This window comes from Eublepharis macularius, chromosome 8, assembly GCF_028583425.1.
Source record: "Eublepharis macularius isolate TG4126 chromosome 8, MPM_Emac_v1.0, whole genome shotgun sequence".
Lineage (NCBI taxonomy): Eukaryota > Metazoa > Chordata > Lepidosauria > Squamata > Eublepharidae > Eublepharis > Eublepharis macularius.
In genome coordinates this window covers 125,332,335-125,345,186 of record NC_072797.1, presented here as the reverse complement: position 1 = coordinate 125,345,186, position 12,852 = coordinate 125,332,335, and positions in this window count along the sequence as shown.

The window sequence follows — 12,852 nt, the reverse complement described above, 5'->3', positions numbered from 1 at the left end:
ACGACTCCTGAGGAAGAAAAGTTTGAAACAAGCTAATTGCTAGCATGATGGTTGTTGTGGATTTTCCGGGCTGTATAGCCGTGGCCCGGAAAATCCACAACAACCATCGTTATCCGGCCGTGAAAGCCTTCAACAATAATTGCTAGCATCTTGAAGAGTCGGGGGGGGGGGTGGCTTTGTGCCCCTTGTTTTGTCTGTTTGCCCCTGTGGTTATAAGAAATACAATAGAAAACGGGTTTAGAAATATGTTTGTGTAATAGTACCATACATTGTACCACCTTCAGGTCTATTTGTTTAGCCCCTGTGTGGTTTTTTTGACACACTGAATTAATTGTAGCAAAATTGCACTTTTATGCACTTTATTGCGTGAGTATTCTGTATTGGAATATATTACTATTTTTCATTGGTTTAGCCCTCTTATTTGCTTTTTGGTTCACGCCCTTGAGGGTTGCTCCTTATTGGTTGTTGTCCCTTGGTTTCTCTGGCCCAGCTCACTTCAATTCCTTCAGGCTGCATGCCATGCTCTAAGAACTAGGTATGGTCTAATATTGACTGTGAGAATCTCTTCATCATTTCAGGAAAGTTGTTTTAGCATAAACTGCCTGAGCCTTTTCAGCTAGAGATGCCAGAGATGGAGCCTTCTGCTACTGTGCCACAGGTCATCAGGGAGTGTCCTTTGAACTGTATTCTGATAACTGATAGCACGCATTGTCTTCAACCTGACTGGTCCCTGTGTCAAGATTCCAACTTGATGTACTGGTACTGGCATTGGCTCTTTGTCTCCAGATACTGGTAAGTGCCTTGAACCTTATCTAGATTGGCTGCTGGCCTTGGTTCTCTGGGATGTGATGCTAGGGACTTGACAGGTCCTTTCCTGACAAAAGCCAAAAGGGAGTGAGATTGGTCTATTATCCGAGGAGTGGTAGCATTTGTATAGAGCCAAAGGCCATTACAATCCAAGGAGTGAGTTTTGCCTGTGTTTCAAGTCTCCTTCTTCCTCAAAGGCAGAATCCATAAAAGCAACAATGTGACAGTAAAAATAAAAATAAACCACATTAACAAGGGTTGCTTATAAAAGTACTTGTTTCCTAGACAATTGAAAGCATTCCTAGACTAGTACTGGCACTTTTTGTTCTTTCCGATCAGTATCCTTGCATGATACAAAGGTCTTCACATTAGATTTGCAGAGCCAAAAGGGAGTTGTTGTGAACAAAAATTTTACTCCCTCTTTCTGCCCTCACAGGGCCACCAAGATAGCTAAAAAAATTAAAACAAACACATTAAAATATGATTTTAAAAGCCATTAAAACCAACACATAAATCCAGGGCCAGCGCACCCATAGAGGCCAGGTAGGCGGTGGCATCAAGCATGAGGGCACTGGAGAGGTGCTGGAGGAGGTGTCGGGGGCGGAGGCGCACGCTGCGGAGCTGGCGTGGCTGGCCCGTAGCTGCTGCAGCCAGCCAGCCCCATGCCACTGCCACACGCCCCCAGCCGGGCACAGCAGCCAAGAGCCTCTGCCGGGGCGGCGTGCAGAGCGCAGAGCAGCCTCCGCCTGCCACCCCAATCATCCACCAGCGAATGCCCCAGCTTGCGCTGCGCGATGACATCATTGCGCGATGACGTCATCGCACAGTCCATGGCGTGCGTGCGCAAGAGGGTTGCTGCGGGTGCCAGAAACCCTGGCGCCAGCAGTGCATAAATCCCTCTTGAAAGCAATTTAAAACCAGAATTTTAAATAAATGCAAAAGATAAAACAGTTACGTTTATACAGAGATCTATTTCTTATCTCGGATCATGGGACAGCAGAAAGAATGAAATCTTGCCCCCTGTTCACCATTCCAAATAGCTGATCAGGGTGTGGTCACCAATTTTCTAAGTATGCTTTGCATTTACAGGCCCAGAAGCTTGAAGGGCGAGGAACCACATAATCATCAACCAATTAAACACGTTTCTGCATCTATTTAGTGATCAATAGAATGAGCAGCTTTGTTGTTTCAGTTACCTGTCACTTTTTAAACCAGTGCTTGGTCCTCTATCTGAAACACTATCTCAGTAATATAAATACTCTGATCACGATAGTCATTAAAGCAAAAAAGGTGGGTCAAGTAGCATGCTTGAAATTATTTGCTCCGGTACACTGCTTGTTATCTAAGTCGCATCATCTTATTTTCAATCAAACAACTCTTCCCAACTTTAGCTTCCAAATGGTCTTTTAACTTTCTGTATTTGCTCTCTCTCTCTCTCTCTCAGCTAATGCAAAACTGAACGGTGTGTTCTGCAGGCATCTTTTACAATCCTCAGCATCCTGCTGGACTAACGCAAATTCAAGTCAGTCTCAAAGATGTGTAGCTCCATCTATCATTTCCTCAGGAGCATTAGGGAAAGGTTAATTGGTAGCACGTTGGCACAATTAGCATATGACAATGAATTTGCAACACAGGGGGAGTCATTTTCTTTTTAAGTGCATCACGGTACCTATTTCTAAACAATTCGACTGAATATATGCATTTAAATTCAGGCAGAATAATTTTAACTGCTCCAGGGACTCAGTGGCCCGTCACTTATCCCACCCCTCTGATTTATTAAATCAAAGTGTCTCAGTGAAATTACCCGAGTCATTTCTAGCAGCTCCTTTGATTCCCACTGATATTAACATGGCAAAAAAGATTCCTTCTTTTGTTTCATGTAACGAGAGAGATTTGATGCTCGTTCTGCCATCTGGAGAATTCTAATATCTGGACAGGTTTCCAGAGTAGTTCTGAAATCATCTTTTACTGCAAGGCTGTTTTGCACTCCCACCTTGCTCCTGTCCTGATCTTTTCAAAAGTGAAAGCTCATTTAATTGGACATTTTTGTTCTATGTATTATGCACCTCCATCTCTGTGTTGGATTTCTCTCTGACACTAATTATCTGCACAGTTCCCCCTCCTTATTCAAAAAAGACTTCTGATTGGAAGAAAGATCCTCTGAAAATGCGTACCTCATTTCATGTCATTTGTTTCGCACAATTGCTAAACCACTTAAGCAACCAATAGCCAACCTCCTGCCTGACAATCTCTCCTCCTCTCTTTCCCCCGCCAACTGCGGTAGAATATACAAGTTCTGGCTAAAACCATCTTGTTCTGAAAGATTAAGGCAGTATCTTCCCAGCCACTAAAACCAGAATCTGTTGTGAAGTTTTGTGGGATCTCAGCACAGGTGCTGAGCATTTATAATCCATTTTGTATTTTTTTCTCTAAATGATACAGTTGCTCTGATTGTAAGCTGAGTGAGCTATAATTACACTGTTTAGCAGAGATGACTTGGGTTTCAAATTATCCATAAACCTGTAGATTACTTGAATATAGAAGAGTCACCAACTCCAGGTTGGGGGGCTCCTGGAGATTTGGGGGCAAGGGAGACCTGAAAAGGGCAGAGATTGGGGAGGTGAGGGAACTCGACATGGTATAATGCTATAGAGTGTACTTTTCAAAGCAGCTATCCTCTACCCCCCACAGGAACTGATCTCTGTACTCTGGTTGCAAATCTGGAAGATCTCCAGAATGTACAGTCCCAACGGGTTGTTTCTTCTTTCTTGCAGGCCAACCTGCCAATGAAGGGTGAAGAGGGTCCGACGGGGGCTAGAAGGTCAATAAGGAAGCTCCCGGGCTGTTGGCAATGGGTGTGCTAGCAATTTAGACAGCCCGTTTCGCAGCGTATTGCTTTGTCAAGCCATTCCTCTATTGCCTATAACATAAATGTAAACACTAATACAATGTATACCATAAACAATGAACCGTACAAATGAAAAGGTCTGTGTCCATTTACTTACATCATCTTCTCCAAACAGCATTTTAACCAGCATTGGTAAGTTTCTTCCTGAGTCATGATGAGATAATGGGAGGTCAACCTCTTATATTGACTCACTCGAGGCACTGTACGTTTTGAAAGACGAATTTTGTATTTATATGCATGTTATTATATATGTGTTGTATGGACTGTATTCCACGCATTGGGGCTACATGCGTGCAGATGGATAGTCCTTAGTATTTTTGGAGTATATATATTGGAATACTTACCTTGCACTTTTTGCACTTATTGAATTGGCACTTTCATTAAAATTGCATTATTGTTATTATCCACCTGGGGTTTGACAACCCTAGTGTATACATAGAATGTAGGCACTGATTGGAGAGACACTGTGCAGGAGGTGGGGTCTAGGGAAGATGGAGGAAAGATGCCTGTAAACATTTGTATGGGAGTCAGACCCAGCGTGTTCTTGCATTGAGGGAAAAGAAATCAGCAACCAGAAAATTCAGACAAACCCCAGTATACAGTCGAGATCCCCACTGAAGGTATGGAATGCAGTGCATAAATCAGAAAAACATCCAACCCAGTATAGGGCGACATGAGAGTCAAATATCTCCTGCATAAAAGCCCTAAGTAATCATTCGTCTTGGGGTAGGGGAGCGAAGAAGAAACCCGGCTTCTCCAGTGTGGTGCAACTGCAAGCGGGTGGGCTGGAATGTTGCTGCCTCTCCCCTCTGCCACCCAGCCCCACAAAGCGACACAGCTCCAGGCCTCAGCCCAGCCTCGCAGCGCAAGTGCACCAGGCTCCTCCATTAAATGTGATTATGGAGGAAGGATAAAAAACACAGAAACGTTACTACGTATTTGATCTATTAAAAAACTAATGTAATTGTGCAAATGTATGCAGGGTTGAGCTGAGGATAGGAGCGACTTTGGGGTCTGCACTGACCCATCAAAAGGTGAGAAAGAGGAGAGGGGCGAGAAAAGTCAAAGAGGCATTCATACTGACATTGATCTCAACAAGCGCGAATGGACAACTGATTCAAAATTAAAGTTGCATTACGTGTGCAGGGAGAAAAAGCGGACAAAGAGCGTGGTCGTGTCCTGTGACTACCTTGGTAATCTGAAACCGCTGAAAACATGGGATGCGAACCAGGTACTGAGATAATGGAAAGACTGAGTATGAAAGACCTCTGGAATGAGCCACCTCCTTTCAACAACAATATTCAGTCGTGAAGCTTTACCTAATTATCATTTTTTAATCTTGCTCTTTCTCCAAGCAGCACTGGGGGGGGGGGGATTTGTGTTTCTTCCTTGTCCTCAGAACAATCCAGTGAGGTAATTCAGGTTGAGGAAAAATCCACGTGATGCTAAAAATATTGGGAATGGAGCTCAGAGAATTTTTGTTTAAATATCACACATGTGCAGTGGTTGATTCCAATCAGATACCCACATACTTGTCCCATTAGTGCAAATATTGATGTCGAGGGGCCATTTTTGGATCAGGAAAATTGTCTGGGGCAAGTTTTAATACCGCCACCCCATTGATACTGTGGTTTAATTGGAATCGCCTTCCCACAACATATTAATTTTAAGCTTGAAAACATTGGGAGTTCCATTAATGTTTCATTGAGCCCTGAGAGTGATGGGCCAAAGGTTATCCTATGAGGGTCAGAGAGATTAGAACCTGCATCTCCCTGCCCATAATCCAGCAGTGCAATCCTAACAGAAGCTGATTCCGCACACGTTGGATAATGCATTTCCAGTCCTCTTCAGAGATCATTTGGAACTGAATTTTTCGAGTATGAAACAAAAAATCCACTTCCAAACGATAGCTAAAGTGCATTGAAAGTGCATTATCCAACGTGTGCGGAATCAGAGTTACACCCTTTTAAGTCCATTGAACTTCAGTGCTTAGCAGAGCTCTGCAAAACTTCAACACTCTACTACACCACCAAATTCTTCTGTCTTTAAGGATCTTTAATGATGATTTTATCATTAATTCTACCCTAAGTTTTTTTTTTTTAAAAAAATATTTTTATTTTTTAAAATAGAAAAGGGAGTACAGAAAAGAAAAGGAGAGGGGGACAAAATTTAAGAAGAGGAAAAAGAAGAAAAATATAGAACTATACGATGAGGGGGAAACCCTCATTATTACCCTTATCTTATCACTGCCTTTTGCTTATATTTTCTTAACAATATTTCAGTACATTGTATTCTACTGATTATCTTACATTGATCAAATTGAAAGACGTATCTATATATCTATATCTATATACTATAAATATCTTTTCATTATGTAGCTTATTTATCCATCTCAAAAAATATCTATATATATCTATATGCTATAAATATCTTTTCATTATGTACCTTATTTATCCATCTCAAAAAATTACAGTTTAAAACAAACAACATCTTGGTGATCTCTACTAATCAGAACTCATCATAATCAAATTTACTGGACTAATATGTCTTATTCATATATTTCTTTCCAGATTGTATCTATTATAAGCAAAATAATTTTCCCATTCTTTAATCAGAACCCCACCCTTATGTTGATCCATGACAGGTAAGAACATTTATCTTATGTTCAAAAGTACCTAGTCTGCCTCATTGAGTACTTGATAATTGTGCTCAGTGTCAAAGCTTCCATTTTTTTCCCTGAGACATCTTTAATATTGCACTCTATGTTGCTTGTTAGCTTGATAGGATGTCTCTCTCTTTTCCCCAATGCCTTATCCATTTGTTGTGATTTCATCTGTTCCACTGCTTTCCTTTCCTACAGTGTAAAGAATTTATTTTGTGTTCAATTTGTAATGTGTTCAAAAGCTTGGCAGCTGGCTTTGCTATAATGAAGTTGGGTGAAGGAGGGCATTTTTTGTTCCCCGACATACAACTGAAGGAAAACGTACAGATTAAAGAATGCAAGTTGGCATCCAACTTCAAAATCACAAATTTTGATACTATTATTATCTAAAGGGGATTAAAGATGTCGAACACCAAAAGAACACTCATTTTCCAGTCTCTCTTCTTCCTGAGAGACTGAGTCTCTGTCTTCTGCACATCGGGGAGACAGACAAAGATGTACAAGCACAGAGGTGTAAAATATTTAAAAGCCCACTGTTGCCTCCTGGAAAGGTTTGGCAAACATTCTCTCCCGAAAGAGATATAATAAAATATTGAACACTCTCCAGATTTTGTTCTCCACAAGATTATTTACTTATCTTTTTTTAAAGATATTTTTTGCATATGCTAACTATCTGTCAGAAGAAACAAATTGGCAGTTGGCAAGGCACTTATAATCTAAAACTTCCCAGTCAAAACTATATTTATTTGAGAGTCCAAATATTACTCTGTATCCCTACAAATAACATAAAACATAAAGCGTGTGGTATGTAACAAGTGTTAAAGGTGTTTGTGGTGGGGTGTATTCTGTGTACATATACCTGAAAGCAGCTATTGGGCCATAGAACCATGATTGGATCTCTTGACATTTTTTTCATTCTAAAAAACAGCCCCAGGGACATAATTTGATGTGGCAGAGAGATGCCTGATGGACCAATGGGGGAGAAAGGGTCAGCAGAGAAACCACTGCAATCTGAGATGGAAACTCACTGTTGGGAAGGCAACCTGTATCCAAAGATCCTAAAGGCTTTGGAGCCTGTGGAATGTAACAGGCAACCAAGAAATCAGGCTAGCAAGGATTCTCAGGTGTGAGGATAGGAAGAGAAGACCCACCCTTTGGGCAAGGTTACAAAGGGAGAAGGCAGTGATGGCCAAGGGTTGGGGTAGGGGTGGTGGGGAAGAATGCCCTCAAGTCATAACTGACTTATGGCAACGCCTGACAGGGTTTTCAGAACAAGAGACTAACAGAGGTGGTTTGCCATTGCCTGCCTCTGCAACTTTGGTCTTCATCGGAGGTCTCCCATCCCATTACTAACCAAGGCCAACCCTGCTTAGCTTCTGAGATCTGATGAGATCAGGCTCACCTGGGCTACCCAGGCCAGGTAGAGTTAACAAATAAAAGAGGCATTCAGTGATGCAGAAGGGGCTGGAAAGAGAAAGCTGAGCAGGCTCTGTTTGGAGCTATATGCAGTCTTGAATGTCCCATTATTTCCAACATGGAAGTGAATTCTGTATAAGATTTTTGAAATGTCTGAAAAACCCCAGGATGGAAACCAACAGTAGCTTTTATTAAATAAATGCAGAAGTATTTTGAGATGGTATTATTGTCCCTGGATTTGAAGAGCAATAATGAAATTTCTTCTAGCAATATTATTAACCTGCAAAGCAAAACATAATAAAAGAATTCATGTTTCCTGCAGTGTAAGGCCAGTGAATGTCATCCTTGTTAAACCTAAGCAGTTTGGGTTTGGGTCAGTAGCAAGATACAGAAAAATGTAACAACATAAGAGTTGTTGTGCTGGATTAGACTCATCACCCATCTAGTTAGGCAACCTGTTTCCAGCTGTGGCCAAATATCAAAAGGAAGCCCACGATCAAGGCTTGCTGGCAAAACCCCTTGTTTGCTGACTATTCCTAGCATCTGGCAATCAGAAGGATTCTGCCTCTGAACCCAAATATCTTACCCATATATCTTAACATATAAAAGAGTAAGCATATTCTAGACAACTCACTTTCTACCCTAGTGCACCACCAGAGGGCACTGCTGCAGCAGAAAACCCAGTCTGGGATCAGGAGTGGAGCAGGTGGCAATTCTCACTTCCCTCTTTACCCAGCTGGGATCAAGAGTGGAGCAGGTGGCAATGCCCACCCATCTTCATTCTGCCAGGATCAGGATCAGTATCCAAAAATAAAGAGGCTTTCCCTACAAGTAAATGTCAAACAACAAGAAACCCACACCAAGGGGAAATTCAGTGAATAATGTTTCTTAAATGCTATCCTTAATGCAAAAATAATGATAAACTCTCATACAATATTTTCAAAAGACTAATAGTCCAAAACACCCTTCAGGGTGATATTCAATGCCCCAGTGTCCACAGGGGTGAACTTAGTAAAACCCTCCGGAGTTCTATGAGAAGAAGGAGTGTCCTTTAGCGATAATTCTCCGTGTTGCAGACAGAAATCCGTCTGTATCTCCAATGCAATTAAATTGATATCTTTTGTAGTTGTTTTTTTTTTCTTTTTCAGGTTGGTGGAGCAGTGAAGATGGAATGGGCCCCCCGAAGGGGTCCCCCACCCTACAAGCAACCAGCAAAGTTAGCCTGTTTCGTGTGATGTCCACTTCCTCAGGGGCCAATCAAACGACCAGCAGACAAGCAATATTCAAAGAATTGCCGGAGAAACTCTCACATGCATACAATTCAGCGCACTCGTCAGAATCAGGCTCGGAGCAGGTGGCAATGCCCAATCTATACTCTCACCCAGCTGGGATCAGGAGCAAAGAAGGTGGCAAATGCCCACCACCTGCCTTCACTTGACCAGGATCAAGCTCGGAGCAGGTGGCAGTGTCTACCCCACACCCTCACCCAGCCAGGATCAGGAGCTGTTGTGGCCTCTGAGTCCTCAGAGGATGAAGACCTCGGGGAGGACGACAGGAGTGGGGATATTCCAAGCCCCTCCAGAGGCAGCGGCTTGGAAGACCAGCAGGGAACGGAGCAGCAGGAACCCTCGCCAGAGCTGGCTGAGGAATCCAGGGCAGACTCAGAGACAGAGGCTGTTCCCTTACCTGCACCAGCTCCTGAGTCCAGGGCAGAATCTCCACCCAGCTCCCCTGAACCTGATAGGCAATGCAGAGGGAGACAGCGTCTTGCTGCACAGGAAAGGAGGCGAAGTGCAAGGCTTCAGGCACTCAAACAATAATGTAACGACCTTGAGTTGTAACAGGGTGCAGCACTGCCCTGCAGGTGAGAGCTCTTAAGCCAGGATGCCCTTTCCCTCGTTGCAGAAGCACCTGTGCACAGACCTGCCCGGTTCTACAGCAACTCAGTTCTGCTCTGACTGCTCTTTGGCTCTGACCCTTGCATTCGGCTCCTTGGACTACGCTTCCTGCCTGCTCCCCCGTCGGCTTGGTTGAACTCCGGATGTTCAGAGAGGCTTCTGGCAGACTCCCCGCCTGCATTCCAGCACAGGAACGGAGCAGGTGGCAATGCTCGCTCCTTGCCTTCACCCAGCTGAGATCAGGAGCACAGCAGGTGGCAATGCCCACTCCCTGCCTTCACCCGGCCAGGATCAGGAGCAGAGCAGGTAGCAATGCCAGTCCCCTCTTCACTCAGCCAGGATCGAGAGCGGAGCAGGTGGTAATGCCCACCCCCTGCCTTCACCTGGTCAGGATCAGGAGTGATGCAGGTGGCAATGCCTTTACCTGACCAGGTGGAAATACCTACTCTCAGCCTTCACCTGGCCAGGATCAGAAGCAGAGCAGGTGGCAAAGCCCACTCTCAGCCTTCACCTGACTGGGATCAGGAGTGGAGCAGGCGGCAATGCCCACTCCCAGCCTTCGCCCAACCAGGATCAGGAGGGGAGCATGTGGCAATGCTCACTACCCCCTTCACCTGACTGTGATCAGGACCAGGATCAGGAGTGGAGCAGTTGGCAATTCCCACCCCCTGCATTCACCCAGCCGGGATCAGGCACAGAGGCAATGCCTGCCTGCCCACCCTCCCTTTTCTAGAGCCCGCTATGTTTTTTTCTTACAATGGGCTTTGTTGCTAGTTTGGCTATAATGGCCAAGCATCAACAGTAGAACTATCCTCCGTACAATGGTCCAACCCCCAATTAGATCTATTTAAGCCAGTGGTCATCATTGTTGAGGTCCACGCCATTCATTGCATGAAATCATATTTTCTTTTGCTTGTTTAATCCATGCACTATAAATGCTGAACTTAACCTGTTTGTTGGCTCTCCAAGTAGAAAAAGTATGCAGCAGTCTCATCATGGGTGTTCTGACCTGGATAGCCCTGGTGAGCCTGATCTTGTCAGTTCTTAGAAGCTAAGCAGGATCTGCCCTAGTTAGTAATTGGATGGGAGACCTCCAAGGAAGACCAGGGTAGCTTTGCAGAGGCAGGTAATGGTGAACCACTTCTATTAGTCTCCTGCCATGAAAACCCCACCAGGGGTCGCCATAAGTCAGATATGACTTGAAGGCACCCTCCACTTCATTCCATCATGTTACTAGGATTTTCAGCCTTACCTGTTCTGCCACCTGACTCCCAAATCCAAGCATGTTGTACTGCACACTTGTGATGCTTCCTTCAAACCGTAGTTCAATTCAGTATGTTCTGAGTATGCACCAGATTGATGAACACTACTGACTTGCACAAACATAAAAGCAGCACAAACATTCAACATGCAGTTCATTTTAAATAATTCATGGCTTACCTATGATGACCCTAGCCCACACACAATCTAAGTAAGCCAGAAAAGTGTGAGCATGCACCAACAGAGATTATCCACTTAGTTACCATGTTGAAGGCCACCACTTGCAAAGACAGAAAACCACTGATTGTTTAAAACTGCTAATGGAATATCAGTAATAGTCTCATCTAGAAAGAAAGCAGGCATTGCAAGCTGTGGTAAAATGGGGCCTTTCCTCCCACTGGTAGACCCCGCTCTGCCTACCCCTCCCTTTTTGCCTCTTGCCAGGCACCTGAAGGGGCTGTCTCCCTTCCCTGTCTCCGGGTAGTTGCTGCCACCACTGTCCCTGTATGGGGTCCTGGTTAGGCGGGACAGACTCCTAACCACCCTCCTCTGCTAGTGGGCCCAAGCGGTTGGGGGACTACGTGGAACAGAAGAGCTTCCTTCCGTCATAAATTCCAAAAATTATTTATTTAACTTCTAACTACACAGGCAAATATACAGTGAACGGAAGGAATAATACAACATAAAAAGAAACCCCTACTCTCTCTCCCTCTGCTTCTCTATACTCATAATTAGATGTTGTGTAGGGCAGGCCCGATCCTTTGATACCTGGGGTTACACTAGATCTGCCTCTCCCCTCGGGGCCATCTCTCCCTCCACTCTCCAGCCACCGTCGACTTCCAACTCCCCTCCACCAACTGACTCACTCTCCCTCCAATCACATTCTACTCCAGAACTGGCCCCTCCCCTCTGCAGCCCATAGAAAGTTAACTCCACATATGGAATGGCATTTCTCCACACAAGCAACCAAAATATGGCTTTTGAATGTGTTCTCTATGAAAACTGAAGCATTAATAAACAAAATGAAAAACTGCCCCTTATCGGATTAAACTAATCTGTCCAGCGTTGTCACTGACAGCAGCTCTCAACAGAGGGAGGCTGAGAGCTAAACCACGTGAGACGGATTACACGAGGACGCTCAAGTGAAGGGAGACACAATGTTAGCCAGGAAGCGGTAGTTTGAATTTTACCTCTCTCTGCAGAGCCAGCTAGATTGCTCTTCAGAGGGTTTGTTAATAATTGGCAGAGCCTTTGAGGAGGCACAGAGGAAATTACAAATCCTCCGAGGAGCAATCTAGCCAGCTCTGTAGAGAGAGGAGAAGTTCAAGCTACGCTTCCCGGCTGACATTGCGTCTCTCTTCACTTGAGCGTCCTCGTGTAATCAGTCTCGTGTGGTTTAGCTCTCAGTTCCTTAGGCATACTACACTTTTAAATTAACTCTCTTGCCTGTGTGCTTTACCACTGAGAAATGGCAGTAACATCAGAGATGTTTGAAAGTCGTCCAAATTTTATTAACCTCCTTCCGCACCTTGATGCCGCCATACTAAATGTGTGTGATGAAGGAAAGGGGGGAAGTATTGCTAGCTAATTGAGAGATGTTCCCAGGTCAATTTGTACCTTTTGTCACTATCGCCTTTTAGGAAACCACCTCATATCTGCAATTGGTACACCAGCCAGCTGTGTATAACTTATAACTGAGCATTTTGCCCCCGTCCCTTTCTTGCAGGTAACTTTTAAAGCTTTCTTAAGCCAGAACTGAACCAGAGGTGGGAGGCAAAGGATGACAGCCAAAGGGCTTTTAGACTGTGGCCCTGTTGGCTGCAAAACAAAATAGAGGGGTTAAGTAACAACCTAAATATAAACAAAAGAGTATTTATTATAGATGTGCACCAATGTAGATT